A 6,232-nucleotide genomic window follows, 5' to 3' on the forward strand; every position below is an offset into this window, starting at 1 on the left:
CTGGTGGCCGTGATGTTTGATGTCACTCTGACAAGAGTGCTGGGTGGTGCCTGAGTCAGAGAAGGGGGCCAGACAGGTACCTGCTTCCACGCCAGCCCTCTCCTGTTCAGCGTAACATTTGCCCAGGTCAGCACAGGCTGTGTCAGCCAAGCCCCAGGGCACAGGAAGAGAATTAGGGAGAAGTGGGTGCTCCCCACTGCCCATTAAATAGCCCCGTCCTCCAAAGTTCACTCCACAGGGGTCTGCATCTGGACTGTTCCTACCGCCCGTTCTTTTTTTTTTTTTTTTAAGATTTTATTTATTCGACAGAGATAGAGACAGCCACTGAGAGAGGGAACACAAGCAGGGGGAGTGGGAGAGGAAGAAGCAGGCTCATAGCGGAGGAGCCTGACGCGGGGCTCGATCCCGGAGCGCCGGGATCACACCCTGAGCCGAAGGCAGACGCTTACCCGCTGCGCCACCCAAGTGCCCCCCTACCGCCTGTTCTGCCTCTTTCTCCTCCTCTAGATCTCAGCTCAGATGTTCCTTACTCAGGCAAGCTTCCCGCTGACCTCCCACACTAGACCTGGACTCCCTCTGCTGTGTTTCCAGGGGTTACCCAGCTCCCTCCTTGTAAGACTGATGCACTTGTCACTTGTTCAATGTCTGCCTTTCCTCCCCAGACCAGAAGCTACTTAAGGACAAGAAGCACCTCTGGGCACCTCGGTAATGGGCAATAAATGTTTGTTGTGATTGAGCACAGAGAAGCGAGGTGCACCAAGTGCTCAGAAGCGTGCTCAGATCATGAGCAGCAGTGCCTGCTGGGTGCTGGCTGACTCCGGCCGGGCGCAGAATTCCTCAGCTCCAGACAGCACGTCACCCTACTCTTGTCATGAGGAATGAATGAATGAATGAGGACATGAATGAATGAATGGAACTCCTGGGTAGAATTACACGCACGTCCCAAGACGGGGTGTCTTTGAGACTGACGATTGCTTGATGACCAGCCCTGCTGTGTGGAGGCGAGGGCAGGTGTTTAGAGCTTACCCAATGCCAAGCACGAGGGCTACGATAGTGAAGAAGCCTGGAAACTGCCTTCATGGGACATCGCACTGGTCTTGCAGAGACACACCCCTAATTACGTGAATCAATATAAAATTGCAACTGAAAAGGGCCACCCTGGCGTGGTGGGTAGGGACCTGGGTCATCCTGCCTCCAGAAGAATGTTGTGCTCACCCTAAAAGCAATGGAAAGAAAGACCTGGAGTGAGGGTCAGGGTGGAGTGGGGAGGGTGGCAGAATCAAATTTGTGACTAGGACCGGCTACCCTGGCTGCTCTGTGGAGTACAGATTGGAGGGGGACGGTCGCTGCAGGGGAACTTCAGTCTACTGCAGCGGTCCAAGCCGGAGAGGCCGGTAGCTTGCACTTGGCCAGTGGCTAGCGGACACACGGAAAAAGCTGCAAGAAACACTCAGGAGAGAAAATCAAAAGGACTTGAGGTGAACATGGATGCTACTACCCCCTCGGAGAACTGAGCGAGTGAGGCGGTCGTCACCAAACCTGCTCACATAGCAACACAGCCTGCCCTACTTTTCTTTTTTTGGGTATAGATTCCTGGGCTGTATCCCCCAGAGTCTGATCCGGTGTATCTGGATGGAGTCTAACCGTGACATATGCATTTAAACATATTCGCTCGGAGACGCCGATGCCTGCTGTGTGCAGGCGCTGATCCGTCTCTGACACTTGGCCCAGAGGCCCTGTGCGGAGAAGGACGGCCCACAGCCCTGGAAGTTCCATTTTCTGCTCAGTCCAGAGCCACTTCTCTTTGAGAACCTGCAAAACACTCCGATCTGATTTTCCCAAACCCGACACAACGCAGACCCACTCCTCAGGAGCACACGCACCGAGAGTCTGAGGAAGGGCCCCCAGAGGACCCTGTTTACACACCCAGGCCCACACACATGGATGCACGCGTGCACGCACCGTGCACACACACATTCCATCTGACTGGGTCATTCCTGACGTTGTCAGGACTGGGACTAAAAAAATACCGAATATACCACTCGTCTACACCTTTCCCAGTGGGTTCTAAGGATTTGGGGGACCAGTGCACCCTATACACTTGGGCTCCTCAAAGGCCTAGCAGTTTGCAAGGAGCGATTCCGCAGACAGACACAGAGGACTGTGAGTAATCCAAGACTGGGGAGTCCTACGCTATTCAGCGGCCGTCAGGAAATGGGCTAAATTTAACTTGGTTCTTGGGATAGACACCAAAATATGCGTGCTAAAAATGCCATCTGGTTCCATTGCCAGAAAGATGGTGAAATCTTGATGAATACCTCTCCGTTCTATCACGTGATCAGCCCGTGACTGCGGGTACAGGTCATGACCCGATAGAAAATAATCCTACCCGCTGGTAACAAGCACAAGGTCTAATGAACAGTGAAAAACATCACTCCTCTCATCAAGTGACCTTTCAATTCATACAGAGTCCTTCTTGGATAGGCTCTAGAAGGTCCTTTATCTCTGGTATCCCTCCCTCCTCTGCCTTCCTCCCCACCCCCCCCACCCCCACCCCCCCCACCCCCCGCAAAGTCCTAGTCCGTCTTGCAGAAACAAGCCAGACATGAGATTTTGAGGGTCAGAACTGAACCCCATCCGGATGAAATAGCTCAAAACAAACCATCTTTTCTCCTGTAAATGTCGACTGTTTTTCATAGCATCAGTTCAGCATTATTATGCTAGAAAAGTCTTTGTGTCAAGCCTACTAAATATCACTCTTCAGAACGGTCGAGGAGAAAAGACAATCCCACCCTGACACTTTCACAGGAATAATGCATCCTTAGGTCGAGTACCAAGGAGGATTCATTGAAGCCCACAGAGGCACCCAGCCCTCCCCCCACCCCAGGAGGAGGAGACCCCATTCTCTTAGTTGGTAACTCTGTAAGGGGATAGGAGCCCAGACCTGGCCTTGGTAATGATGAAGTTCCTTCCTCAAGTGGGTTCTGAGGCCTGAGACAGAGCTTGTTGCAATTTGGCGACCTCGTATTTTAGCGGATCCATATGAGAACAAATTATGCAAGCAAAAGAAACCTGGGACATGCTAGTTACGGCGGAGGACTCTGAAGGACTTGTGGTTGCAGTGCTGTGTTCATCTCCCCAGTTCGAAGAGTGACTTTGGAAAAGAAAGAGCACGAGGCAGGACAACCGGACAACGAAGGCTGTGTCCCAGACCAGGACTGGGGGGACCGCTTGCGACTTGTGACGGAAGTTTTATGGGCCTCTGATAAATGGCAAAGTAACTAAGACAAAACCTGGGCATCATGGACCTCCTGAACTTTTGGAGGAAAGGGGAAAAGTGTCCAAATAGAACTGCAAAAGTGTATATTCTAGCTGTGGGTTCCCACATGGGTCTGTGGACCGGAGATGGTCCCTGAGAGAGGATTTCAGGTCTATAATGAAATAAGACTTTTTCAGTATTATTAAATTCTGAAATTAAGTCCTTTCTGACCTTTTCAGGATTAAATTTTTGTCTTCTATGAAAAGATGATGATAGTCTAAGATCGTTTGGGGGATGGGAGGAAATGTCGTTTCTTGTTGCCAAACACATCAATTTGGGGGATTTTTTTCCCAAAAAATTTTCATTAATTTTAGTAAAATCCTAGTTTGGGAAGTGCTATATTATAGAAGACCAGAATGGGAACATGAATTTTATCACAAGAAAATAAATAGATTATACGGAGCTCACGACTGATGGGTGACCCTGGAAGGATGCCACTGCTCAGAGGAAGCAGATCTAATGACAGTTTTCAGCAGGAGTGTATATGTCAAAAAGGAAATCACAACCCTTCGGAAAAGAAGCATTTGGATGCAGATAAAAGAAGCGACCAGGAAATAAAACCCAGTAGGAGCACAGAATAGATGTTAAAATAAACAGAGGACGTGGGTGATGCTTTTTTAATTCAGATGGTGAAAGTAATCTAAGGCCGGATACAGCTGTGCCAGAGGTCGCAAGCATCAGGACGTCAGCTCCTTCTGCTGGAAGCAGAGCACCTAGCAAATGTTTGCCCCACTAACAAGTTCACTTGCCAGAATGTTGAAGGAAGATGGCCAGACGTAATTTTTACAGATTTCCAGAAGTCAGATCGTAAAATGTTCCAAGGAGAATTACCTGAGGGGCTCCAAAGGGACAGCAAGTTCTCAGATGTGAAGTTCTAGCAGTTTTCTCCCAAAGGATCCTGCCGAGGAAGGAAGGAGGGCTTCACCAATCCGGAAGCAGCTGCACTCTCTGACTTCTGATTCGATCGAACTGTGGCCGGAGATGAGGGTCACATCTCCTGCGATAAAGAATGAACCAAACAAGTAAAGCAAGGACAGTTCATATGAAAACATTCAACCAAAATGAAGGTTTTAGTGGACTGGGCGCTCAGTTTGAAGCAGTAAAGTTGAAGCCAAAAACCCTAACGTAACGGGAGGTAAATGAGACCTGCATTGGGGGGGGAGACTCAATTAGGAAGTTTCATTACTCCCCGATCTGAGTGGAGGTTCAAATTCTGAGAACATTTTGCCTTTTTTATGTGAACAAAACATTTTTATTGCAGGAAAAAAAAAAAGACTTTTAAAAAACTATCCAGTGCTCGCTTTGGCAGCACACAGACCAAAATTGGAACAATACGGAGAAGATTAGCATGGCCCCTGGGCAAGAATGATTACGCAAATTTGTGAAGCATTCCATATTTTAAAAATAATAATAATTAATTAATTGATTAAAAACCATCCGTAATTATACTACCCAGAAATAACCATGTTAAACATTTTGGAATACATGTATATAAGTATATATATATATGTGTGTGTTTATATATAAATGTGTGAATATATATTCCAGGTACATAGACATATATATGCACACACACATTATTATATATAAATATATATTTACCAGGATAAAAGCATACTGACAAAGTGGTTTATGAGATGTTTTCTTTTTTTTTTTTTTTTTAAGATTTTATTTATTTATTTGACAGAGAGAGACAGCCAGCGAGAGAGGGAACACAAGCAGGGGGAGTGGGAGAGGAAGAAGCAGGCTCATAGCGGAGGAGCTTGATGTGTGGCTCGATCCCACAACGCCAGGATCACGCCCTGAGCCGAAGGCAGACGCTTAACCGCTGTGCCACCCAGGCGCCCCTATGAGATGTTTTCTTTACTTCATTGTTAGAAATCTCTTTCTACATCAATGAATATAGCGTATAAGAAATATATCATTTTTTTAAGATTTTATTTATTTATTTGACACCTAGAGAAGTGGGGGAGAGAGCAAGCACAGCAGGGGGAGTGCCAGGCAAAGGGAGAAGCAAGCTCCCCGTGGAGCAAGGAACCCGATGTGGGTCTTGGTCCCAGGACCCCAGGATCACGACCCGAGCCGAAGGTAGCTGCCTAACCGACTGAGCCACCCAGGTGCCCAGAAATATATCATTATTTTAATTGTATTCCTTTGTGTAGATTTGCCGTAATGCATTGATCCAATTCTCTATTGTTGGATTTTCGAGATCCTTCTGAATGTTTTTGTATTATGAACGATGTGTTAAGCACCTTGTACATTCATTTTTGCCTGTTTGACCAATGATCTCCTTCCCTAGATGGAGAATTGCAAAACTGAACAGTATGCAACTATTAAGATGTTTGATAAGCCCACAAATAGCTTATACGACGCAATTAGAAAAGAGAAAGCAATCCAGCGATGAAGGATAGTTGAAAGAAAGGCAGGCAGGCATGGTCAATCCCCCCCACCCCTGCCCTAACCTAAGAGGAAACAACCCTTAAAAGGATTTTGCACCACCCTGGAAGGAGCCCTCCACCCTTTCCCATAGGATAGTTGACAAATACCTAAATGGATGCCAGGCTCATGGAGCGTTAATAGATGCAAACAGCCCACCAACAAACCAGCAAAAACCCATAGACTTAGGAACTCTAGTGGCAACCCTCTCTGGTCCCCTCCGTTTAAGGAGTTTGTACTGTCACTCAATACACTTTGCTTTGCTGCCCACCACTCTTGGGTCTGCCTCTTCATTCTTTGAAGTGGTCTGACCAAGAAGTTGGGTACCAAAGGAAAAAATCCTTTAACGCCAGCAGAAAAATAAATGTTTTATCTTTTTTTTAAAGATTTTATTTCTTGATTTGACAGGGAGAGAGAGAGAGAACACAAGCAGGGGGAGAGGGAGAAGCAGACTCCCCACTGAGCGGGGAGCCCAAT

General features: G+C 47.2%; 1 non-coding gene across 1 annotated transcript; it reads left to right on the top strand.

Annotated features, from left to right (window-relative positions):
- The first annotated feature begins 4,612 nt into the window (after window positions 1–4,612).
- Window positions 4,613–4,720, top strand: LOC113246091 (U6 spliceosomal RNA). The gene has a single exon (XR_003312881.1). It is a non-coding gene; the product is annotated as a U6 spliceosomal RNA (small nuclear RNA).
- The last annotated feature ends 1,512 nt before the right edge of the window (window positions 4,721–6,232 follow it).

This window comes from Ursus arctos, unplaced genomic scaffold, assembly GCF_023065955.2.
Source record: "Ursus arctos isolate Adak ecotype North America unplaced genomic scaffold, UrsArc2.0 scaffold_37, whole genome shotgun sequence".
Lineage (NCBI taxonomy): Eukaryota > Metazoa > Chordata > Mammalia > Carnivora > Ursidae > Ursus > Ursus arctos.